General features: G+C 38.2%; 1 protein-coding gene across 2 annotated transcripts in view; it reads right to left on the bottom strand.

Annotated features, from left to right (window-relative positions):
- LOC110260242 (uncharacterized) overlaps window positions 1-27,495 on the bottom strand; it is a 214,552-nt gene that overhangs the window by 48,113 nt on the left and 138,944 nt on the right. Inside the window, exons 3-5 of one of the 2 annotated variants that reach the window (XR_014843489.1) lie at window positions 14,101-14,163; window positions 10,425-10,498; window positions 5,233-5,298 (exon numbers count right to left, since the gene is read on the bottom strand). The gene's annotated coding sequence lies outside the window, so the exon portion shown is untranslated. The remainder of the gene's footprint in view (window positions 1-5,232; window positions 5,299-10,424; window positions 10,499-14,100; window positions 14,164-27,495) is intronic. The other variant, XR_014843490.1, reaches the window with a different exon arrangement.

Raw genomic sequence — 27,495 nt, forward strand, 5'->3', positions numbered from 1 at the left:
GAGAATCTATCTCCAAATAACATCACATTCTGAGATGCTGGATGGAGATTAAAACTCTGGTACATCTTTTTTGAGGAGTAACAAGGGAGACACAATCGATCCATTACAATAAGCAATAAGTACAGGAGGAACTTTATTTAATGGGTTAATGGAGTAAAGTACCGCTTAACAATGCCTTAGGTAACAACAAACGTTAAAGGATTTAGTTCAGGGAAGAAATAAAAATGAGAGGAAGAGCAACAAATCTAATTGTCAAAAGCAAAAAAGGTAAATGTGGTTGACAAGGCCAGAATAAGGTATTACAATCTGCATATGTTTTATTTCTTCTGGAAATTAGGAACTTGTACTTCAGGTCATGGAAGAACTACACCAAAACACAGCTTTTAGCAAAAAGAATACTGGAGCTACCAAGAAAAGTTGAACCAATAGCCTACAAAAATGGACCATAACAAAGAAATCTGCTGGAGGATATATAATCCCAGGAATTTTGCATGCCCTAACAATGAACAGCAGATGGTACTAAGTCCAAAGAACATTGGTAAATAAAATAGCCAATGGTTTCAATCAGTTGAAAAACTGGAATGTTAACTCCAAATCCTATGTAAACCAGCTTCCAGAGAGAAATTTTTTTCTTTTTAAGTGAAAACATATTTGCATTTTGATGGCACCTTTCTTCCAAAGCTTTCAAAGCATTTCTACGGGTAAGTTTTTCTGCTTGATGAGTCATCCAGGGCAATTCACTTTCAAGTTGGTAATGTGTTGCTATTTTCATTATAAATGTAGAATGCATATTTCAGGTCCATTGCAGTTTCTGGGGTTGGGGGAACAGTAACTACCAAATAACATTGTCTTATATGCACATGAATATAAAATATGAATACACTGTAAACTACATTAATATGAACAAACTAGGAAACAAGAGACTAAGGAGCCTATCACCATAAAAAAAATCCAATCCAGTTCTGTACTAGGTAAAGCTTTCTGCGGAATGGAAAGGATTGGCATAGATCTATGAATCACAGTAGATAATGTAACAATTAATATAACACAAAATAAACCATTTTTATTAATAGCACAATGAAATCACTTGTAACATGGGTTATGTTTTAAAATAAGTGCATAAGGAGAAAACTGCATGTTGTCAAAACTGCATTTGATAATCCATTAAATCACCATAAACTACACTAAGTGAATTTGTATACTCTGTCTCTCCAACATGGGATTGAATTGCTGTTTTGTTTTTGGCTTTGTGGTAGGCATCAGAAAAAGTAGTTAGGTAATAGAATAATGTTCATACTGTAATAGATAAATTATAGGGTTTTTTAATATGAGCACATGTTGAATTTGGAGAAGTAAAATGTGGATATGACAGCTCCACTTTCATGATTAAGATTCACTGCACTTTTACTGAAATCAATGAAGTATATTTAGACTCCAAGGAAAAAGCAACAAAAGCAAAAATAAACAAATGAGACTACAGCAAACTAAAAAGCTTCTGCACAGCAAAGGAAACAACAAAGTGGAAAGACAATATCAAATGGGAGAAAATATTTGCAAATCATATGTCTGATCAAGGTTTAATATCTGAAATATATAAAGAACTCATTAACTCAATGGCAAAAACAAATTTAAAAATGTGTAGAGGACCTGAATAGACACATAAGACACACAGATGACTAACAGATATATGAAAAGGTATTCAACATTACTAATCATCAAGGAAATACAAATCAAAAACCACAATAAAATATCACCTCATGATTGTTATAATAGATATTATCAAAATGACAAGTAATAAATCTTGACAAGGATATAGAGAAAATAGAACCCTTGTGTACTGTTGGAGGGAATGTAAATTGGTGCATTTATGGAAAATAGTATGGAGGTTCCTCAAAAAATTAAAAATAGAACTATGCTATGATCCAGCAATTCTACTTCTGTGTATTTATCTGAAAGAAATGAAAACAGTAACTCAAAAAGATATCTGTTCCCCCATGTTCATTTCATTATCTGCAATATCCAAGACATGGAAGTGATCTATGTATATACCAAAGGATGAATGGATAAATAAGTTGTGAAACAATGGAATATTATTCAGCCACAAAAAAGAATAAAATCTTGCCATTTGAGACAACATGGATGGACCTTCAGGGCATTATGCTAAATGAAGTAGGACAGAGAAGGACAAGTAGCACATTATCTTACTTAAACATGGAACCTAAAAATCAAAACAAAAGATGGAGTTCATAAATACAGAGTATACAGATTGGTTGTTAGAGGAAAGAGGTGTGAAAAACAGGAGAAAGTGTTCAAAAGCTACAAATTTCCAGTTATAAAATAAATAAGTCCTAGGGATATAATGTACAGTATGATAACTAGTGTTAATAATACTATATATTTGGAAATTAAGAACATAGATCTTAAAAGTTATCACTAGAAAAATATTCATAATTATGTACGGTAATGGATGTTAAGTAGACATATCATGATCATTTCACAAATATACAAATATTGAATTTTGGTGTACACCTGAAACCAATACTTTGTTATTTTTCAACTATTTCTCAATGAAAAAAATTGTAAGAAATCTTAAGACCCTGACTGACCTATCCCTTCTTATTTGCTCTCCCACTTATTGTCATTGTCTCTTGGTCTTTCATTATTTCCAACTCTTTATTTCTCTCTCTCTCTCTTGCATGCCATAGGTCCTGTAAGGTAGGTGCTGATGATTCCTGTGGGGTATAACGAGAAGAATGCAGTATTGGAAGCTGTGTCGGGCTTAGCCAGGTTCAACTAATGACTAGTCGCAAGGTCTTAGGTCACGAAACCCACCCGATCAATACCAAAAGTCAGAGTCAGTGCCTAATTCATATGGTTTGGGAAGACTAAAGATAGAGACTTTACATACAAACCAGTAGGTATTATATATGCATAACACAGATATTAAATGGCACCCATTTTACAGATGATAAAGCTGAGGCTTAGAGAAATTTAAGCCCATAATTGTAATGATTTGAAGTTGTGATTCACTTTTATAACTTCAAAGCCAGAGTTCTTCATTGCTCTATATCCATAATAAAAAAGCCATAAATACAACAGAATCTTCAAGCGTTTACTACTGTCCTCAGACCTAAACACATTTACCTAACAACCGAGAGATCCAAACTCTTTTCTGCTTCCTGTCATCTATTTGTAAAGATTCTATGCTTAAATGGTCACATTCTGCAAATTCCCAACAACTTCAATGGGATGTAGGTCGTAGAAAATATGTATGAACAAGCTAAAATACACCATATGGTTAATGGGGATAAAAATTCAACTTAAATGCATCAAGTAGAAGAAATGAACTATTTGTTCCATGTACATCTTCTCAAAAAACTGTTAAGGCCATTTTTATAAATCATCTTACCTTACTGTCCCTTCTAAAAGGGCTTCATATTAATTGTTATGTGTTATCTTAAATATTCTCTTGGTTTAATAAAATATAGTCAAAGAAAGCCCCCAACATCAGGATAAACCTTTAGCAAAGTTCTTAGTAACATTAAGCACAGATAAAAGTAAAATAAATACATGCCAAAATTAACTTAGAAAAATAACAAAAGTTCTGAATTAAGCACAAAGGAATAAAAGTTTAAATGTGTCATTTCCTTTTCATTCCAACTAGCTTACTTTTGCTTATAATAATATTTTAGGATATATACAGAATTTTCCTAGATGCTTTCTGAATTTAGCAATTTCATTCTTTGGCCCTGGTAAATAAGTAGCAAGGAAGTATGCCATTATGAGAAATATCGAGATTCCAGATGACTCTGAATTAGTAACAATGGATGTCCCATTTGTAAAGAGCCTTCAGGATTTGTCCTTATTCCAGACAGTACAAATTCCAAACATTACGAATAATCACCAAAATGCATATTTATGGATTTTTTTCTGATCAAAAAAGGAATAGGAATACTCTTCTAGAAAAACTTAAAAATATGAAAAGAGCAGTAAAATCTCCCACAAACCTCCCTGAGTAAACTTTATTTCATCTTAAACAATGTAAAATATTATATAGTAAAAACAACTAAGCAAATAGCCAACTTAACCTGTTTTTAAATAGTTCGCAACTCTCAAATCTTGAAAACATCTGCTATGGAAAGTATTTGTTTAGATTATCAGTTAAAATGGAGGCACACATTCTTTATCCATTCAACAAATGTTGATTCTTCATTCAACAGCTATCCATTCAAAATATACGGATTAAAGACCTACTAAATTTAAGGTACTATTCTAGGTCATGGGAATGAACTAAACAGCTCTAAGTTTATGCCCTTAAAAGAAATGACATTCTAGTTAAAATGAGGGGTGTGGGCAAATAATAAATATTTTTTTCTGAAACATGATACTATTTTAAAAGGTGGTAAGTGCTTTGAAATAGAAATAAAGCAGAGAAGGGGAAAACAGACTGCTGAGGAGTAAACAGTGTTGTAATTTTAAACAGCCTGGCCAGAGAAGGCTTCACTGATGATACTTGAGCAGAACTACATGAGATGAAAAAATAAGCCATACCTATGTCTGGGAAATAGGGTTTCAGACATTTTCCACATGTTCTTAGTCCCTGTCCCATCAAAGAAAAACATCAAAAGACATTTTAGTAATAATTATTGATCTTCATGGTGGCAATTTCGAGTTAAATTCACTGCTTCAGTTTTCCATCAGTGAGTATCTCATAGCCCTGTTTACGTATATACAATAAGGCTTAATGTCACCTGTCCATTCCATGCCCATAATCAATTCTCTACCAATCATTTTATTCCATATGGAAATTCAACGCAACATGGGAATTAATCAGAAAGTCAGCTTTATTGAAATTACAGTTAAATTATGGATTCCCGTACTCAGACTATGAGAATTATGAGGTGTATGTGTGATGATTTGTGGCAGTTGACATTACAATGCTGAGGGACAACAGAAAATAATGGGGACAATGATGAGCCAGAGAGGACATGTCCCATCAAGTGTTGCAAACCACTCAGGATTTTTTAAAGAAAAAAAAAAAACACACAAATAGACACCTAGACTTATGTATGTTATAGTCTCATTTTTGAATGATAGCAAATTTAAATTAAAAAATTAAACATCGAGTTCCTGCTGTGACACAACAGGATCCATGGTGTCTCTGCCACACCAGGACACAGGTTCAATCTCCCCAGTCCAGTGCAGTGGGTTAAAGAATCCGGCTGTATGTACCTGTTGGTGTAGGTCACAAGTGCAGCTCAAATCTGACCCCTTGCCTGGGAACTCTGTATGCCAACTCTGCAGACAAAAAAAAAAAAAAAAAAATTAAACATCCTGTGTTGTTCAGAGGCCAGATTTAGCTCTCATGTTTGCACTTGAGAACCTCTGGCATGGATTTAGGAGCATGTGTCATGAGTAAAACATAATCTTCTTTGACTCCCACTGCCTTGATGTCCACCTAGCCAGATCATAAAAAGACTTGATTTTAGGGAGATAGACCTGTGTAGAGATGAGCTGAATATGGAGAAATTTCAAATGGACCCCAAGTAGACTTGTGGAATCAGAAATTGAAAATGGCCTATTTCTCACATTCTAAGGTAGAGACTTTGAAAGATCATAAGACAATCATGACCAAACAACAGATGGGGGCAAACTCCACAAAATCCTAAAGTCAAACTCCACAAAATCCTAAAGTCATAGAACCAAGTCTGTATTGTCCCACTCTCACCACTCACAGAGAGGTGTGCTAGAATCAGCGATGGACTGACCCATTGTGGACCGTACTTGTGGTAAGGAACCTGGATTCCAGCCACCACCTGCACTTACAAAGGAATCAGACAGAAGCTGAGATCACCATTCTTTCTGGTCTTGTTGGCAAAAGAAATACTCTAATTTCTCATGCCAGTTGCCTACAGAGGTTACTTATGAGAGTCCTGTTGAGGAATCACTGCTAGCTTGTCAGATTATCTGGAAGAGGTACAGGTTTGTCTCTCAGGCTGCACCCTGCTTACAGAGGCTTATTAAATTTAGGTTTTGCCATAGGGGATATACAATATTTTTGTTAACTTTTTTGACAAGTTTTCACCCTGGACTACTTCCTGGGACAGTTCTAAGAAGGAGTTTGGGGCTACCTATCCATATATAAATTACAAAGAGAGAAAAAATTATACATCCTTTAACTCTCCACCCTTTCAGTGGTCATCCTGTCTTCAGTCTCGAGAATGGGCCAGATTATTTGTCTATTGGCTGGAGCAATGAACTCTCCAGAAATGGAGGAGTTGTCATTTCACACCAAAGATGGCTCAGAAGCAGACAAGGATAGATGCAAAGCAAAGATGAGGTTAGAGCTGCTCTTGTCATCAGCGTGAATATTAGGTACCATCTAATGGAAAAAGACATCCAAATTTATGTCCATCTAATCACTGCAAACAAGGTCCAGGTAGTACCAATTTGTTTCCATAGGGAGACATTCCTTAGGAGTATGCCCTTAATAATCTGATCTTAAATAATCCCCTGCGTGACCATACAACTTGGTCATTATCAATTCTCATGAGTATGTAAAAACAACATAGCTTAGTTTTCAGCCCACTGAGAATGAACAGAAAATATTGGGAGCTCAGGAATATTTTGTTCAGTTGACTAGAATGCGAGTACTCTAGATAGGTAGCAGGAAAACAGAGCAGCATCTACCACTGTCCACCATGATTACTTATCAAGATTTATTCAACATTAAATTATTTTTTTTCCTTCCTCTTCTTAATTTTTTCCCATTTTTCTACTTCATTTCCTTTCTCACTTCTTCATCTTCCTTTTTTTTTTTTTTCGGTCTCCTTGTGATGCCTAAGATTTACCATCATTGGACCGGGTATCAGAGGACCTGGGCTCTAAGTTCTGGCTCTGTCAAAAACTGGGCAGCCTTGGGAAAGCCTCTTGATCTTGCCACAATGTGCTGTCTTTAACTGTGTGGTCATAGGGAGGATAAAGTGGGAAGTAGGGCAATTAGCAGGGGTTTTGAATGTATAATACAATGAGGAGACTGTAGAGTATAACTGAACCACATGGGTTTAAATCCAAGTTCTTCTCTACCTATTACTGGTGTGACTCTGGGAAACTCACATAATCTGGTTAATGCTCAGCCTCCCAGTTGCAAAGAGGTATAATGATAGTACCTAGGTTGGTAGAATTATTATTATGATTGCATATATAAATCATTTATCACAATGCATGTCTCACACTAAGTTTCCAGCAAATGATAGCTGTTATTTTTTACTAACCATATAAATATATTATTAGTTTGTCTGATATTCCTGAGCTTATTATAGCTAAAATTATTCATGATATTGTCCTTGGTTCCTTAATTCACTAGTTTTGGGGGAAAATTATCTCATACCAGAGTATCATTTTTCATTTGTTTCTAAGATACCACTTTTCCTTGTCACCATGCAACCAATGTCTCCCTCCTTTCTCAATAAGAATGCTCCCTTTAAAATTAGCTTTCTCTTATCTTTTATCTCATTAACTTTCTGCTCCTTGAGAAATCTCATCACCTTGCAAGAACATACATACATTCTCAAGATCTATTTGATAAGGTAATCTTTCACCTGTGAGTCCATCTAATAAATACTGAGTAACCTCTTACAGCATCAATAAAGTGAGTGGCAGAGTAGACTAAATAAAGCACTAGAATGTCACTCATTATCAGCTGTGTAAGCTACAGGTGGAAAAGTACCCATGAAAAGAAGAAGAAAGTTTCTAGAAACATTAACATAGGGTCACATAAAACACATAAAGTCAGGAGAAAAAGTAGACAAAAAAAATAAAAGTTGCGGTAGGTAGAATAGTGGCCCCACAAAGATATTTGCATCCCAGTTCTCTGAACCTGTGATTCTGTTACCTTACATACAAAAAAGGCTTTGCAGATGTGATTAAGTTAAGGACCTTGAGAGGGGGTAATTATCCTGAGTGATGGAGGTGGACCCAATGTCACCAAAAAGGTCATAAGGGAAAAAGGGAGCCAAGACAGTATCAAGGAGATGCAGCTCGAAAGATGAAAGAGGACCATGAACTAAAGAATGTGGGCAACTTCCAAACATTGGAAAGAACAAGGAAACTGCCTCTTCTCTCATGCCTCCAGAAGGAATGTAGCCATGCAGATATTTTGATTCCAGCCCAGAGCGTCCCATTCCAGACTTCTGACCTACAGACCTGTAAGGTAATAAATTTTTGTTGTTTTAAGTAACCATGTTTGTGGTAATTTATTACAGCAGCAATAGAAACTAATATTAAAAAGGTGTTCAATAATTAACAGTGACATTTAGAGGGTAGCCAATTCAACAAGAAAAATCAACACAGATGTGATATAGGGGCCGGCTTTAGCGCATTTGCTGTTCTCCAACACCAATCCAGAGTGTTGGTTTCCAATGTCAACAATGTGTCTATTATTTTACTACCATACCTCTTCATGGGAGTAAGAAGTGAACAGCTCACCAAAGATGGACCAATCAGGATCCATTTCTTTGAAATAAGAGATGCAGTCTCTCTTTGCAACTAACTTCTTAATGTATGAACCTGAGCACCACCAATGAACATTTTTTTCCCCACCATGGGTGCTGATAACAAAGAAAGCCAGCCTGTCTGCAGAGAGAGAAAAAATTACGTATGTATAATGTATATATATATATATATATACACACATATACATACACACAAACATATATATGCATATACACATATATATGTGTGTATAAATAGAGTAGAATGAAAATATCCCCTTGGCTCCCTACCACCTTCTAGTTCCTGACTCAAATTCATCCTAAGGCCGGGCTCTATTCCTGCCTTTCACTTTCATGAAAGAATTGTCATCAGGTGGTTTCTTTTAGTTAGAATGCAAAGAGTCCTCAATAATGCAGATGGAAGAAAACAGGACAAGAGATGAATTGAGACTTGTACCTAAAAACTACTAGCTAGTGAACTATCACCAACTCACCATATAAGAAAGGATTGATGATTTGAATTGAAAAAGTATGTTACACAGTGTTATATTTACATTTGTAAATAGATTACAAAGATAAAAATAAAATTTACAAAAGCAAAATGCTAGACAAAAATACAGAACTTACAAAAGTCAAAACTTTGTCCATGACTGTTTGGACACCAGGGCCAGACAAAGAATATCAAAGGAGCCCAGAATGGAAAGGAGATTCTATATGAAGAGGTCATTGTGTAAAGTGGAGTTTTAGAGAGTGTCACATAGTGCTGGAAGACCTTCCCTGGGGGAGGAAACACTGTGAATCCTGGCCCCTCCCCTCAAGCTCTGACATGGGAGGATTCCAATTAGGCTCTCCAAAGAGTTTAATTTGTGACCCCTGAAGTTGGAAGCTTAGTGAACTAGGACATTGATAGGGATAAAAGATGAAGGAATGTTTGGCAGTGGCTGGAGAAGGGTTTATGCAGAGAGAAAACTAGAAGATGTTAAGGCCAGCCAATTTCATATTTTGGTGGCAGAGCCAAGACAACTGCCTCATCACTGAGGTGCATCACCAGAGTTTATTGGGAAAAGAAATGTGTTTCCTGTGTGCTATAAGTGAGATCCAGAGGGGTCACCTTCGGTCTTGATCTGTAGGGGACAGAGATGCTACATCAAGAAGCTAGATATGGAAGCAACTTCCTAGAAGATGTAGAAGGAGGCTCAAGTCACTAGTCAAAGTAGACAGTCCTCTGGGTCATAGTTAATAGCAAGTAAGAGATCCCCCATTTGGGATTCTCAAAAGAGCCAAAGAAAGGAATTACAAGAGAAAGAGTATGCTTTAACCATGCCAAGTTCAGAGGGCAGAAATCCATCCAACCAAATCTATATCCTGTAACTCTTCCCACACCTCATCACTGATGGGGTAGTGAACATCCTTGATAGAATAATAAAGATTGTAGGTGATCACAGTACCCCACACCTAAGCTGGGAGAAGGTGAGAAGACATGTCTGAATAACGACTGACGAGTTAACTAATAGCTTGCACCAGATATTTTTAATTTTTAAATTGTGACTTTTGTGACATAAGTTGACTCCAAGACAGTCCGTTACTTCAATACCTCTATTGAATAGCTAAGGTCAGTCTTCCCTCTACTGAGTGAAGTTGAAATGGGCATTGGGAAAAAAGCTTTGATGGCAACCCAAGAGTAATGCATTCAATTTAAGTTACACATACCTATTATATATATGTAACTTTTATTAAAAATGTTGTGGTTTTGACATTTTAAGACATCTGCAAATAATTGGGCATGCTTAATTCAAATGCTGTAGTCAATTTAAGCATACCCATACATTTAGCATGTAATGACTTTTCAACAAGAAATAGCTGGTTCTAAGTCTGCATAGAGACAATGTAGCAGATCCAAGTGACGCATCAGCCCATCACCCCTGGACTCACCTCTAAGTTCACCTCCAGGTTTAGGGGAGGAGTTTCCTTCAGGTTGACAGCTTTCCTCCTCACAATGATACTATCTGTTTAGTGATAATGATCAGAAAAGGTAAACAGAAATAATATAAAAGGGTAAAAATGGTTTTCTCTGGGGAACAGGATGCAGATTAGGGAAGAAAAAGGCAGGTAACCATGGCTTTACTTATGGACTCTTGTCTCCTTTTTTAAAAATTTATTCAAGTGTGTATGCACAGGTACATCCCCCATAAATGACAAGTGTGATGTTATTAAGTTACAGCTACAAGGTGCAAAAGAACATTATGCCCATATACAATTAAAATAGAACTATAGGCACTTATACAAAGCATACACTTTTGGGAACTTCTTTTAAAATAAGCAAATTTCTTTTGTTGTAATTTAGCCAATTATTATGGCTCAGAGAAGGTGATAGGACAGATATTATCTTGGAAAGAGAAAGAAGTCTATTCCAAGCCTAGAGGATTGTGGAAAGAGGGGAAGCTTCAGCAGTGAGGAGTGGTCAGGACCTTTCCTCACATTAAGCTGAAATCTTAGGTTGGGGCTGAAGGCGTATTTGACAGGTTGAGGGGCAAACTGTGAGTGGGAAGGCTTTTACCTGCTTCCCCATCTCATCTTGTGGCAGCAGACCCACATGGAGTGGCCGCTCCATAGCAAACACATGGGAGGGTGTGGTGGAGGAGAAGCAGAGCCTGGGTTTAGCTTTACTAGAACTCCTGCCAGCTGCCCTAATATGGTACAGAGGGTATGCAGGAGTTTTTATGTGCATTGAGGAGGGAGGACAGGCCTTGACTGTTACTGTTCCTTGTGGGAATCAGGACTTAGAAGGGGAAATCAGTGGAATGGAGAGGGGAACAGGGCAGGGGGTGGGGGGGCACAAGCTGTGGGGCAGGGGGAACAGGGGCAAGAGAGGAGATGGGGGTGAGAAAATCCAGCCATAGGCTTTAGAATTAGGGCCAACAGGTTAAACAGTAACCTCGTGGATGAGAGTCACTGTGAAGCAGAGCCCAACAAGGACTTAGGAGACAACTCTGGGACTTTGATGGAGATCTGAAACCTTCCCTACCCTCCCTGCTTCCTACTACCACTACCACCTCAGACTGCCCCAGGGGCCAAGGAGTCAACTTGGGAAGGAGAAGGGGTAAAGACTGGATCTAAAAAACTGAGCATTTACTCAGGAAGGGCTCTGGTACAAAAAAGGCATAAGAACCACTAACATTTCGCAAAATACACCCTGAAAAGGTTAAAAATACATACTGCAATCGTCAGAAATGAGTTCAGACATGAAATACGATACATCATGAAATCATGATGCGGATCGTGACACACAAATTTTTCTTCTGAGACTGTAAAAGGTACCCAGGTTTTGGTTTGGGCAGAACTGAGAACAAAGAGGACAGAGTGCTGTCTTAGGTAGGACCTCCCACCACGCCCTCATCCTCCGGCCTGGTCCCTCTGCCAGCTCAGGTCGGCCCATTTCTGGGTCAGCATTTGATCACGCATGCATATTCAGGGCCTGCCAGTGTGAAACCAGTAATTCAAAGGCACATGAGGTTTACATTGGGCTAATTAACTTCGAAACAACATAAATCCTAAGAGCATGTTCTACATAACAACAGGAGTATGTGGAATGAGCTGAGTTACGGTCCCAGTGCCAGCTCTGTAACACTTCAATCGACCTTGCCCTCCCCAACAGAAAGTGACCAGGTTATACTTTAAAAACTGCTATTTTATACTTAATAACAAAACAATGACCTGAAAACTAAAATATGCAATAAGTCAACTTAGCCACTTCCACAATGCTAAACTTTATTTCTACAGCCATTTTTTTGTAGTTTTTTTTCCCCCACTAAATTGAATGAATGGAAGATTGTTTCAGCACCATAGACGAAACCCAGGTTAAGAGGATAAAGTCTGGTCTTGTCCTCATTAGAGGTGCCACTGCAGAAGAGCATATAGACTGTAACAAGCTTTGAGCGATTTTCCAGCAGGTTGTAAAATCGGACTGAGAAGGAACTTTGCTTGCAAGGGAAGCCATCTCAGCAGCAAGGCATAGTAAAAAAAAAAAAAAAAAAAAAAAAAAAAGCATGGACTTTGCAACCAGATCTCAGTTAAATTTTTTGGATTTTGTTTCCTCCTTGGTAAAATAAGATTAAGAACATTAAATGACTTAGATTCTTAGAGACAAGCAACAGACATTGACTCTAGCTGATTTTACCCAAAAACAAAAATAAGAAACACAAGACTTCAGTTAAAGGCTTTAATGAGGGGTTCACAGAATCTCAGGGCTCAGAGGTTGACCAGCTCCATAGTAGCCATCACTGGACATGGACACCTCTGGAAAAGGGAGCCCTCATTCTATCCTAACTGATCCCATCAGTCACAAGCATAGATTGCTATTTTTTTTTTCTTATGGACTCTACTTCATCAGGACTTGCTCTTCCCATTCAGAATCTGGAGTCAAGGTGCTGAGAGGGAGACTGAGAAAATGGAGGGTAGCCTCTGCCCATCAGTCAACGATAAAATACTTCATTTGAAGACTTGGAATAAAGCTGAAATTACACAAATAGGTATAAATTCCATCACGGAAGAGACTTTGACCCCTGATTCAAGGCTGGTACATAACAGATGCTCAGAAGGAGTTGTTAGAGTAATTATTTTTAAAAGCAAGAAATAGATGAACAACATGTGTAAAGACTCAGGCTTTGTCACACATAATAGCCAAGTAATGAATGCACTTTCTTCTCTCAGTCTCCTAATACTCACTTCTTGAAACTATATTATATAAATTCTTTATATATGGCAAGTGGAGAGTAGCTTTTCTGATTTATGAATTAGTGTGTTAAATGTTAAATATATATTATGTAAATTACACATTTTTAAACAATTAGAATGTGATATATGTAATTATTGCTCACAGGTGTGAATTTAATGAACCCTCTTTTCTCAGATTTAGAAAGCTCTACAGTAATTATTCACTGGACATTGTTGTATCTTTAATTAATATTCTTATAATGAAAATAAATGCCCCATAATAAAGACTTCTTAATTTCAGATGGCCAATTGCAACAACATATCCTTCTTTTAGTAGTTATCATGAGGGATTAACAAATGTTTAATCATCTATTTTTTCAATAATAATTCATTTTCAATAGAAAGCAACACTATTTTCAAACATGCAAAGTCTGAATAGTTTTTACTTATCCTCATTTATTATCGTTCATTTCTGCTATGAAATGTATGTGTCCTCCACAAATTATGCCCTTTGCAAATGAAGTAAATCATTATCATGGACCAAATTTTCACCCTACTCAATCATCAGAATTCAATAGTTTTACTCTAAAGCTGTTATCATTTCTAGGCAAGACACTGAAAAAATGGAGGGGAAGGTAATTTACCATAGTAATTCTGAATAATCTTATCTTTCTACCTCTGAAACTTGGGGGTTTTACACAGTTACAAAATAAATACAAAAGTAATTCAAGATGTTCTGAACCATAGTAAATCAGAATTAAGCAGACCATGTAGCAAAACTATTTACACAACATAGCATTTTTGGCCATCTGGATCATCTTTAAACCAGACCAAGAAAATGATGAAATGCACAGGCAGAAAGACCAAATCCGCATGCAGCAAAACCAACTCTCACCTCAGCTCTACGTGTGGCCCCATGGCCTGAAATGACATTAAACCAAAGGTTTCCAAGAAAGAACTGTGAAAAACAAACAAACCAAAAAACATTTAAAAATATCACACATAATATACATTAAAGGAAAATGCAAATAAGCAAAATCAGAATAAAAACCATTATAATCCTACATAGGTAAACACTGTTAACATTTTGGTATATTTCCCTCTAATTGTATGTGTATTTATATATGAGTGTTTGCAGACTTAGATGAATGTTAGGATATACACTAAAATAGAATTCTACTGCATAGCTTGATTTCCTCATCTAACAATAGTTCTAGCCGCATGATATTCCATTTCATGGATATACAAAATTATTTACCCAGTGGTCTCCTTGGTTATTCAGGTTAATTCTAATTCTTTGAAAAGAAACAGAATTATGATGAACATACTATAATAAAGAGTCTGACTTCATTTTCACTGCTTGACCCCTGATCCAAATCCCATCCCTCCTCCCCTCTCTCTTGCCCCATATCTGCGCAAGCCCATAAGAAAGCCTCTAGCGCCAGAGGAGAAGTTCAAACCACACAAATCCCACAAACCCTTCATCCCAGCCCCAACCCCCAACCACAATAAAAACCAAAGCCACTTGTCCCTCTTTTGTTTAAGCCATTCTGAATGGTCCCACTACCTGAGTATTAAGCCTTTTCTCACCCTCTTTGTGTAAATGTGACATCATCATTCTCAACATCTGAAACAAATTTGAGTGAGGGGTTGATGCCCCTACCACAGGGCCACCGCAATACAACTGGTACTATAAACAAGATCATCTAGGTGATCACCACCACCACCCCGGGATCCTGGTTCTCTTGCATTTGGTTCACTTACTGTGTATCATCTGCCTGTGACAGCCATGCACTCTGAGTTGCTATCTGCCAACTAGGATAAGTTTTGAGTTGTGTTGCTACCTCCTGGCAAGCTTGTATTCTGAGTCCTACACTCTGCTGCATTTGTAGAGTCCTACCATGCCTGTTACAGACATAACCTACCTAAGTCACAAGTTTCAATTACTGACATTAGAAACAAGAATATGGGAATGGGGCTCCCCTTAAAGTGGACCTGGGTTGTATGTCTTGGCCAAGACCTTTCTGTGTGACTCAAATTGAATCGAGTGTCTCAGTTCCAGCACAATCTGTAACTGATGAAGGCTTATTCATGATGATACTTACAAATTGGCTCACTCTCAGTTGTGTCCTCCAAAAAAAGAAAAAGCTCTAGAATCTATTCAAATTGCTATACAGCAGTCCCTCCCTCTCATTGGTATTCCAAGACTCTGGCACTGTCAAGGGACTTTAGCAACTTCCTCTCATGCTGCTTAGAGTTGCTGGATTATCCAAAGTGGCCATAGTTTCCCATATGCTTCTGGTACAAGAAACTGCCCTCCTCAGCCCCGTGCCAACTCCATTAGAGCAGCAAATTCTGTCCACACATTGAACCCTTCCAAAGATGGACACTCTCACAAATACTGGGCCTGTGACTCCACAGGCCCAACTGAGTGTTACACCTTGGGTCTTGGGGGCAGAATCCCAAAGGCTTGGTATGGCCACAGAGGCTTCCTTATTAAAAAGGAAACGGTATTTGCAGGTAGAACCAAACCTGGACCCTCTGGTATACTGCACCTGTAAGAGGAAGTGGCTTTCGCATCCTCATTCCTTTATCAGGTGCAATGGTCACCCCTCTTCAGACCCACAAGTCACTTGGGAAGCCCACAGGAATCAATTGAGTGATCAAGAAAGACAGTTCATACCTCTTAGGAATGGCACATGTGATGGAGCTTCCTAGAGAACTGCTACCATCTAGCCTCTAACTTGGACATCCCTGATTGAGGTTGTGTCAGCATTACTGTCCAATTTGAGGCAGTTGTCCTGGTGCTGGAGGATGATCCAGACAATGACCAGCCCTCTCCACGTATTTTTGCAGACTCTTGGGCCATTAATGATCTATCTGTTCTAATCAATGGCAAAAAACAATTTCTTATTCATAGTTACTCCCATTGGGATAAAAACACTGGGAAATTCTTGCCTCACAGACACCTAAAACATCAGTCAAGGTCACACATGTCTCCACACATACCAAAGCCATAGTACAAGGTCTCCCCAAGATACCCCTTATTCCTTCAGTTTCAGACATTGAGCTCCATGGCAACAGAAATTTGTGTCTTTATCTTGTTCACTTTATTTCCTTTCACTACTAAACCCTCAGTTCCTAGAACACTGCCTGATACACAGGAGGTAGTCAGAAATTGTTGAATGAATAAACAAATGTCCAAAAGCTCTGACATTGTATATATTTCATACCCCAGAAATTCTATCCATCCCCAGTACCGGGTATATATTTTTGGCCCATCTCTTCAAAAATTACAGATTTAAACAGAGGACTAGAGCCAGAAAAGATGTAGGGAAAAAAAATACCAAGTCATGCCTTTCCTAAATCTTCCCTAAGACATTGTTAGAGTTTTCTAGTCATTGTCTAAGACAGTTTCTTTTATATTTTCATAGGTCTGGGGATAGAGTAATTGTTTTATTTTAGAGAAAGTCTAGCAATTTTACTATTTCAATCCAAGACTTTTTTTTTACTGATTTATTCATTTGAAGATACTTTAGCATTCTGCTAAACCTACCTTCTAAAAGAATTCAATCTCTATATAAAAAGACTGCTATAAAAATGTAAATGATTTATATAATAGCTTCAAATCTGCACTTATATTCCTATGTTGATAAAACACCGTCTACGTGAGCAAATGAAGCAGGCACTGCAATAGACTGATACTCATATACTGATGTTGAATAAATTAAGCTTTCCCTGGGCCAAGTCAATAGATGAATATTACAGACCACCTGCAGCTCAGGGAGCTCATGCCAATCAAGGGCTTCCACCCCTGTCAAGCTGTCATAGGATGGATTGAATGGACTACTCCAAAATCTACTCATGTGGAAAATCTGAGTCGAAAAAAAAATTTCTCTAGACTTTACAAGAATTGATTAAAAAACAAAATGTGAATTTGAATCTCATAATCCTGATTCTCTGCCTTCACCAGCTGACAGATCAAATGAAGTATCCACATGCCTCCCTCTCTGATTTTAGGTCATCTGATTAATAACACAAGTAGAAATTCTACATGGCTCAATAATTTGTACAGAGTTGTTTCAAAACCAAGAAGGCTCCATCATTTCATGTTGGCAGTAGGACTGAATATCAAGTGAAATACTAATCTCAGCCCCAAAGTCCAGACACGTAAACGTGAAGGGCATTTTACAGAATCAAACTGAGCCCTCTAAGTCCACAAAGCTGTTTATACCTTCCCAAAATAGAAATTTTAGTCCATATTTCATATTCCACTAGTGTTAGCTCATTGTTTTGCTTTATATTGTTGGGGGCAGGAGAGGAAAGGACAAAAGAGAAAATAATTGGGAAGTTAATCCCTTGTACCGCAAAAGGAAGATTTCAGTTCAAGCCTATGACCCAGAGACAGCAACTTTTTCTCCTGAGAAGCAGGATTGACCAGTGGTGACTGTGAAGACAGCTGTATTGGGAGGGGCAGCTGATGGACCAGGCATTGTGGCCGTTTACTCACATAAGTTATGGGGAGACTTTGGAGTCAGAGGGATATGGGTTTGAACCTGGTCCTGCCAATTACTAGTGATTTTTAACCTTGCTGCATTATCTGTATATGGAGATAATGTTCCTTACATCACAGGGTATTCATGAATATTAAATAATATCCAAAAATTATTATATGTAATACACACTCAATAAGTGACAGCTGTCATTTTTAGAATAATACACACACACACACACATTTTTGTGCCCAGAAGGACAACAGGACCTTTTCAAAACTTCACGTTTAACAGTAATATATATTTATAAAAATATGGCGTTCTTGTCGTCATGCAGCAGAAACTAATCCAACTAGGAACCATGGGGTTGCAGGGTCAATCCCTGGCCTTGCTCGATGGGTTAAGGGTCTGGCATTGCCTGAGCTGTGGTGTAGTTTGCAGACACGGCTTGGATCCCATATTACTGTGGCTATGGCATAGGCCGGCAGCTGTAGCTCTGATTGGACCCCTAGCCTGGGAACCTCCATATGCCGTAGGTACAGCCCTAAAAAGCAAAAAATAAATTTATAAAAATAAAGTAAAAACATTGGGGATAAAGATAAACTATGGTCAGAAAATAAGAGCAAGACAGGTATAAGCTCTCAAAATACATATAAAAGGTTATAATTTCACTAAACATGGGCCAGAAATTTTACTTCAAATCCTGCAGGTAACATGAAGACAAAACCTGATCATTTTAAAGATTCTAAGAGCTCCCAAAATAAAAATTAGTTGTTCAGATGAAGTAAAACTTTTTTTTATTTAGCATGATAAACATTCATCTAGTCAACAAAATGATCTTCACATAGGTTTGTTTCTTAAAATACCCTTCAAAATAATCCAGTGCCACCATGACAATCCATTTGTAGTACAGAGAGTAATATATACCAAAATTCACATTTTCAAGGAAAAAATTGCTCATATTCTAAAGCAGGATGTTGAGAGGGAAATTTACTCAATACTGTGTAATAACCTATATGAGAAAAGAATCTGAAAAAGAATGTATATAAGTATATGTATAATGCTTTGATATACACCTGAAACTAACACAACACCATAAATCAACTATACTCCAATAATTTTTTTAAATCTTTAAAAATAAAAGAATGTAGAGAGCCAAATATAATCATGTCACTATGGTGGTTTGAAAGAAACCTTCACCAATCTTTGCTTCTTTTCCCCTTCTTTGATTCCATTCTCCCAGAGGGAGCCATGGATTAGTGACCCATTCCTAATAAATAGAATAGAATGAAAGCAGTGGTGTGCAATTTCAGGGACTAGGTCATAAAAAGGCAGGCTTTTATCTTGTTCTTTCTTTTTCTTGTATTACTCATTCTGAAGGAAGCCAGCTGCCTTGGCTTGAGCTGCCCTATGGAGAGGTTCATGTGCCAAGAAACTGAGGTCTTCAACCAACACCAGTGATAAACTGAGACTTCCCATCAAACATGATAGAGCTTGGAAGTAAATCCTCCAGCTCCAGACAATCTTTCAGGTGACTGCAGCCCAGACTCACATCTTGACCCCAATGTCATGAGAGATGGGAACATAAAACCACCCAGTTGAGTTCTCAAATTCCTGATCTACAGAAACTGTGATAATAAATGTTTATAGTTTTAAGCTGGTAAGTTTTCAGGTGATTTGTATACAGAAATAGGTAAGTAATGCAACTGACTTGGGAGAGAAAGGCCAGAAGATTGAAGCTATTGGTAATTGATAGAGAAACATACTAACATTGGTTTCCCAAAGAAGCAAGTGGTATTTTACCTTGAGTAGGATAAGAACAGCTTGTCTACAAGGTTTTGCAAGCTTCTGCTTGTGGAAAAATACAGATATGCACAATTTAATGAGTCTAACTCAGAACATTTTGAGTTTGTTTTCCAGGTCAAAGTGGTTATTTTAGTTTCCATTTTCAGATTTTTTTTTTTTTGAGAGCCCCTGACAATAACCACAAATATTAGAAGATGATTGGATTCAAAGACTTGGTAAATGCAATTATCTTTTAAATAATATACAGCAGTTGTACAAAGGGAGTAATTTGTGCATAGCCATAAATCTGTTTCAAAAGTAGAGGAGCTAAGTGGTCAACAAATATCTTTCATTGGCTCATCCTCTTAATACAAAACATTTTTTTTTTTTACTTTTATGGCCACACCTGGGGCACATGGAAATTCCCAGGCTAGGGGTGGAATCGGCTAGGGCTGGCCTACACCACAGCCACAGCAACACTGGATCCAAGCAGCATCTGCAACCTATGTGGCAGCTCACAGCAACGTCAGATCCTTAACCCACTGAGAACTTTAACCCATTGAGCAAGGCCAGGGATTGAACTAGTAGCCTCATGGAACTATGCTGTGTTCTTAACACATTGAGCCACAATGGGAGCTCCCCAAAACATTTATTGATTCCTACTCTGTCTTAGGCACTGGGATAGATACTCCCAGACATAAAGGCTGAAACTCAAGTTGGCTGATTTTTATGAATTTTATAAAGGCCTAACTGAATAGCTCCCTTGCCCAGGGAGTTATCCCCAACTGTCAAAGGGGGGCAATTTCGTTTCACAAAGACAGCATTTTGTTTGTCTGACTGCATAGCAGGTAATTCATATGACCTTCATCACGTTATTATATCATTTGTCTTATTGGCACAACTGAATTATTGATTCTTTGAGACCAGGGAGAATGTTTCTTACATGCTTGAATCTTTCACACTTACTAAATGTTTAAGACAGAATAGGAGCTCAGTATCTGTGTAATTTAACAAGTGATGCTGCATTAGCACTACATAGATATAAATATAGAGATGGAAGACAGAGAGAGAATGTCAGTATATTCTTAACGTCATTTCAAGTATCTTCATCGTCCTTCTGAGTAAGCTGGAATTGCAAGTGGAAAAGAATAAAGAAAACGACTTCAGGAAGGACTATTATGATTTAGCACAAGTGAATACATTTTAGCTAAATTCATCAAGAGTAGTTAACACATCTGTATTTGAATTCTAGCCCTTCTACTTAGCGCATTACTTCTTTGAAGGTTTTCTCAGTGATAAACTAAATCTACCAATAAGGTTGCTGGGTAGAGTAAAGTGATGTTACATATAAAATATTTAGTGCAATTTCTGGCACATAGCAAGTGCTTTTTAAAATCATAGGTGCTGATGATTCTCACTTGTAATAATACTTTGCAAATTGCATTTAGGGAAATTCAAAGTTGGAAATGTTCCAGTGAGCCCTCTCCTCACTGCCTTTGGCTTTATTTTTTTTTTTTTTCCTACTTCCTTTCTTACAGATCTTTGACTGAAAAACTCCTCTGTTTCAGGGAATCCTAAGGAACTGATAGCATTAAGTTATTCTCTAACTTGAAAAAGTGGCATCTCTAGGCTGAGTCCTACTGACTCACAACCTGTTCACTATGTTTTTGGTGTCTCTTTATTTCATTCTGGGTTCTGGACTCAACATCCACAAAATCTACCCAGATTCATGAGTGGACTTTTGGTCTCAAATTCCACTTCTAAAAATATCACCTAGGATTCCAATGTCTTGGCCACACTCCCTAATCTCTGAGATTGCCTTCACTTTTTCACAACACTCACTGACTCTGAAGATTTTCTTTCATTTCTTGAATGTTCCATGAAAAGCCATATTTTATTCACCTGTGCCAGTTCCAGCCCTGCTCTCTCTTTGACCCTGGTACTGCTCACAGGTGAACAGGAATGCCCATTGTTCCCTAAATGCACAGGTCAACAGGATAAATACCCACCATCCCCTAAATAAGCAGAGTTAACACTGCAAATTCCAAGCTGAATAAATAAGTTTTAGTTTATTACCCTCTTATGTACCTGACATAAGGAAAGTTGGGTGTTTAGATAAAATTATTTCAGTAATAACACAAATGAATCCGAAGAAGCTGTTTTTCAATTTTGCCTATGAAACTTTATCAGGCATTATAGGCATACCTCAGGGATATTGTGGGTTCAGTTCCAGACCACCACAACAAAGGAAATACTTCAATAATGCATTCCATGTGATTTTTTGATTTCCTACTGCATATAAAAGTTATGTTGGGCATTCCTGCTGTGGCACAGTGGGTTAAGAATCTGATTGCAGCAGCTCTAGTCACTATGGAGGTATGGGTTTAATCCCCAGCTCCTGCAGTGGGTTAAAGAATCAATCATTGCTATAGCTACAGCATAGGTCTCAGGTATAGCTTGGATTCAGTCCCTGGGCCAGGGAACTCCCATATGCCGTGGGTGCAACCATTAAAAAAAAATTACGTTTATACTAGACTGTGGTCTATTAAGTGTGCCATAAAATTATGCCTAAGAAAAACAAGGTACATTACATACCTTAATTTAAAAAATACTCCATTGTTAGAAAATGCTAACCATCATCTGACAATGCAGGGTTACCACAAACCTTCAATTTGTATAAAATACAGTGTCTGTGAAGCATGATGAAATAAGGTGTGGTTATAAATGGTTCTACCACTCCTAAATTTAATATATTTTCATAGGCTATATCTTCTACACAAAAGACCTGTCCTACATCAGTATAACCATCGTTCCTTTGCCTACTATCTTCCTAGAAGCCCCTGACTATTCCCTGAAAGTGTACTGTCCTGAGAAATGGTTATGGAATGAGGCAGGGATTGTATAATAACAGGGAAATGCTGAGTCAGGACTAGAGTTTAGCTGCACCCAGTATTGACTAGTTATCTGAGAGTTAGATAATGAGAGATCAAGTTGAGAGAGGTCAGAGAAAGTCCCAACTCCAAAAAGGGTGGTTTTCTATCCAGTCTACACAATCACCTATCTTTGTCCTTTCTAAAATGCAGATGTCTGGGCATTCTGTAACTCTATAGAAGATACTGGAAATGGTTACGGGCTTCTGATCCAAAAATAAAGTTCATCTATTTCCAGTATTATCATCATTGCACTATACAATGTATGTGCATCCTAGGCAAGGAACTATGCCAAGTGTTTCACCAACATTTATTCTTAGTTATATAAACCATTTATATACAAGGAAAATTAAAACTTGCCCATAATTGTGCAGCAACCAAAGATCAAATTTGGAATTCAAGTTATGGGCCTTCAAGCTCCAAAACCTTTCACAATCCCTACTCTCCACTGCTTTTTGGTGTTCCTGCCTCTTGCTGCCATAAATACCATCTACTTTTACCGATTTTTCTTAGTTCAGGCTGCTATAAAAGAACACCATAAACTGCAGCAAGGGGAGAGGGGGGCTTATAAAAAAAAAAAAAACAGAAATTTATTTCCCATAATTCTGGAGCCTGGGAAGTCTAAGATCAAGGTGTTGGCAGATTTACTGACTGGTAAGAACTCACCTCCTGGTTCCTAGACAGCTGTCTTCTTGCTGCATCCTCACATGTGAGAAGGATGAGGGGGCTCCCAGGGGTCTCTTTGATATGAGCACTAATCCCGTCACGAGGGCTCCACCTTCAAGATCTAATCACCTCACAAAAGCTCCGCCTCCAAATGCCATCATATGGGGAATTCCATTTCAAAATATGAATTTGAGGGAGGACACAAAATTTAATCTACAAGTGGGCCATTAGAGTCAAACAATTCAGTAGAGGACCCAACTCAACCCTTTCTCCAAATGTAGTTGGCCTAGACCTACTAAGACAGGAGGAAAAGGCCATTAGGTCAAGAGCCGAGTCAGCTCTCTCCTGATGTCATTCTGCAGTAGGGAAACAGGTCCTATGTGAAAATTTACCCCTGTGCTCCTCTCCCAGGAGAATGCTGACATTTCTCCATATTCTTATACCATCCCCAAAGCAGTTGCACAAAACACTGGGACAAAGGTTCCAAAGCGCAAACTAACCAGGTTTGTTGATGTCGTTGTTACTATGCCTATATGCATGTGTGTGTTATAAAACTATGCCTTTCATAGAAAACAGACTTGTGGTTGGCAAGGAGAAGGGGGAAGGGAGTAGGATAGACTGGTGGTTAGCAGATGCTATCTATTACATTTAGAATGGATAAGCATTGAGGTCCTGGTGTAGAGCACAGGGAACTATATCCAATCTCCTGGAACAGAACATGATGGAAGATAATACAAGAATAGAAATGTATATACATGTATGATTGGGTCACTTTGCTGTACAGCAAAAACTGGCATAACATGCAAATCAACTCTAATTGAAAAATTAAAAATTTTTTAAAAGTAAAAGAAAAAAATTTTTAAAGAGATATGTGTCTTTTCCTTTTTAACCTAAATTTACATTTTTAAAATCACAATAAACCACCACAAAGAAATGAAATTGGAAGAAGAATTTTCCATCATCTCCTTCAGAGTTCTACAGCTTGGACTAGGATATTTGTTTAAATCAGAACGACATATTTAAGCAGTAGCTAGAAAAAGGGGCTCATCTGCTTGTCGTGTAGCCATTTTCAGAGTTCAAGGACCCTCAACTACATGTACCAGCCTAAGCAGGGAAGAATGCAGCCCCAGCCCCTCTTCAACCCACTGACATTCATCATGTGAAATGGAAGTAATTGGGACATTTTCAATGCCTGTGCTAAACTTCCAGGAGAGACGAAAGAATGCACAGCATGAGAAATGTCTGAACCCTTCTGCCCTACATTTACACGGCCCTGTGTATTCATCTCCTTCTGAAATAAGGATGTTGAGACAAACTAGCCAATCTTTCTTGGAGACTGCAGCAGTAGCCAACAGCACCACAAGTCCAGTCGTCCAAGCTGTTCGACTTGACCAGGAAACAAGACCCTGATGTCTGCCAGTCTCTCTTCCCCTGGTGAGCACATTTTCTTCATCTGTTAAATCAGAAAATGCTTTCTCTTCTGTAGGGATGGGAAGATGGTTGAATTATCTACTATCTGCCAAAGATCATCCATTTCTCTGGGAAAAATATCCAAAACCTTTACGAACAGTAGTATAAAGAACTGTGGCCTCCTGCTGTTTTCATTCTTGGCCAATTGGCAACTACTGAAAGATTAAGGGCTTCAAAAACACTACCCTAAAGCCTCCGCATTCCAAAAATGTGAAACCATGGAACAGAATATTTCATTTGGTCTTTGGTGTGAATACAGATACTGTCTCTTCTCTTATCCTCTTAAAAAAACTTGTACAGGGTAAATCCTTTGTCTTTAGAAATAGGACACCCTCGAGTGCTCCCAGGCCAAAAGCAGTAATTTAGGAAATGCTTTTAGAAAGCACACAAAAAGGCCAATGCCATCAATAGCAAAGAAACATTCTAACAGATTGAGGGTGTTTATTAAACTTCTCATTAGATTCCCATGGCCATAGAATGCTCCAGAAGAATAAGTTGAAGCTAAGGGTATGTCCCATGACCACTGGATGACCTTTCCTCTTTTACCGTTGTCCTCAGGCTCCACTCTGTTAGCATGACATACAGTGTGGAAGGATCCTGGCATTTAAATGGATGCTGTCTGGACATTCTTTACATGTGACCAGGGAGCTGAAGACTCTGGGAGACACACGGCTTCGCTCACCCCATTCACGTCTGCATCTAGGCCTCCCTTCTTTCTTTTTAAATAGACTATGTTATAAAAGCAATGTTAGGTTGACAGAATAATGAAGCAGAAAGTACAGAGATTTACCAAATACCTCCTGCTCACCACCCCTGCCATGCACAGCCTCTCCCACTATCTCCATTCTGCACCAATGTGGTACACGTGTTACAAGCCATAAACCTGAACTGAGATACCATTTTTTCCCAAAGTCTATAGATCTGTTATGGTTCAATACAGATTCATTTAGGTTCAGTCTTGGTGTTGTTCAGTCTATGGGGGTTTTTTTTTAAGCTTTTTATTTTTTCTATTATAGTTGATTTACATTGTTCGGTCAATCTCTGCTGTACAGCAAAGTGACCCAGTCACACACAGACGCACATATATGTATACATTCTTTTTATCTTTTCTCATACCATCCTCTATCATGTTCCATCACAAGTGTGATTAATATATATATATATATATATACTCCCTGTGCTATACAGCAGGATCTCATTGCTTATTCACTTCAAATGCCAGTCTATGGGCCAAGTCTATTTCTGACAGATGCGTAATGACAACTACAATTTATAGCATCACATAGAATGGCATCATTGCCCTAAAAATCTTCTGTCTTTTCTCTATTCACCCCTCCTCACCCACACCCCTACACTCAACTCTGCCAAGCACTAGTCTTTTACTGTCTGCATAGTTTTGCCTTTTAAAAAATATTATAGGAGTTCCCACTGTGGTGCACAGGATCGATAGCGTCTTGGGACCACTGTGATGCAGGATCAATCCCTGGCCTGGCAAAGGGATTACAGAACTCTGATTCTGGGTTACAGAACCAGAGTTGCCACAGCTGGGGCTCAGATCTGATCCCTGGCCTGGAAACTCCAAATATTGCAGGGTGACTAAAAAAGAAAAAAAAAATGTTATACAGTTGGAACCATTCTATATGGAAGCTTTTTTCAGAATGGCTCCTCTTACTTAGTTACAGGCATTTAAAGTTCTTCTATGTCTTTTCATGACTTGATAGCAAATCTCTTTAGTGTGGAGTAATATTCCATAGTCTGGATGTACCACGATTAATTTATCCATTCACTTGCTGCAGGTTGCTTTTAAATTTTAGAAATGATGAATAAAGCTGCTATAAATATCTGCTTGCATATAAGTTCTCAACTCATTTTCATAAATACAAAGGAATACAATTGCTAGATGACATGGTAAGGGGATGTTTTGTAAGAAACTGCCAAATTATCTTCCAAAGTGGCCCTTATTTCTCTATCTTTAGCCAGAGGGAAATTGCCCTGGGCGTCTCCCATGACCACTGGATGACCTTTCCTCTTTTGCTGTTGTCCTGATGCTTTGCCCTGGGCCTCCAAATTTCTCCCATCCATTTCACCATCATCTTCACAGATGCCTCTGAATAGAGCCAGTCCCGGGCTAGGACACCCCGGTCTACTGTCTTACCTCTCAGATCTCTGGGCAGGGCTTCTGGAAAAAGATGCCAGCACTGAGCAGTACACACTAATCAGGTGGTCAAAAATCCTATCCAGAAACCTTCTGACATCTGTTTCACGTCAGGAAGAAGCTGCCCCCCAACCACAGTCCAGTCAGTGTAATTTAATTGGCAGCATTTTTCCCGAAACTCAAGCCAAGCCTAGGGATTACGATTCATAAAAGCTTTCCAGCATTTTGCATTGTTGGGCTGTCAGGTGGCTTATCCTTAGTAGTTGGTCATCTTCCATCAAGCTCTTTAGGATTTTCTCAGTGTGAAAACTGCCTCATTGTCATCAGCTAGGTAGAGGGGTCTGGAGCAGGGGAAAATCTCTAGGGATTCAAACTTGCCCATATTCAAGAATTCTTAATGAATGTATGAAATATGGAACAGTCTCCCCTCCACTGCCATCCACTGCTCACAGCCCTCTCCTAGAAAGCCTTAGATGCACACCCATCCTCTTATGCAGCCTGAGAGGCCCCGCTGAGACTGTCAGTCTCACAAACAAGGACCACATGATAAATCATTGTCATTCATACCTGCTCAGGAGTCTCTTAAAAATGCGGCATAGCCAGAAAATGTCAACATATTAACTCCATAGTCTAAAGAGATAACAGGAGTAAACCTGGGAATATATACAGTAATGAAACACATAGATGGTAATACCCACATCATAATTGGATGGCCCCTGATTAGCAAGTCCTGTGTTGACTGCACTTCTGAATGAGATGCAGAAGAGAAGGTGAGAATACGAAGAGTAGAT

This window comes from Sus scrofa, chromosome 4 (assembly GCF_054392235.1).
Source record: "Sus scrofa isolate SSC_HxYL_T2T_F1_AM1 chromosome 4, Sscrofa_HxYL_maternal_Yorkshire_Landrace_v2.0, whole genome shotgun sequence".
NCBI classification, from domain to species: domain Eukaryota; kingdom Metazoa; phylum Chordata; class Mammalia; order Artiodactyla; family Suidae; genus Sus; species Sus scrofa.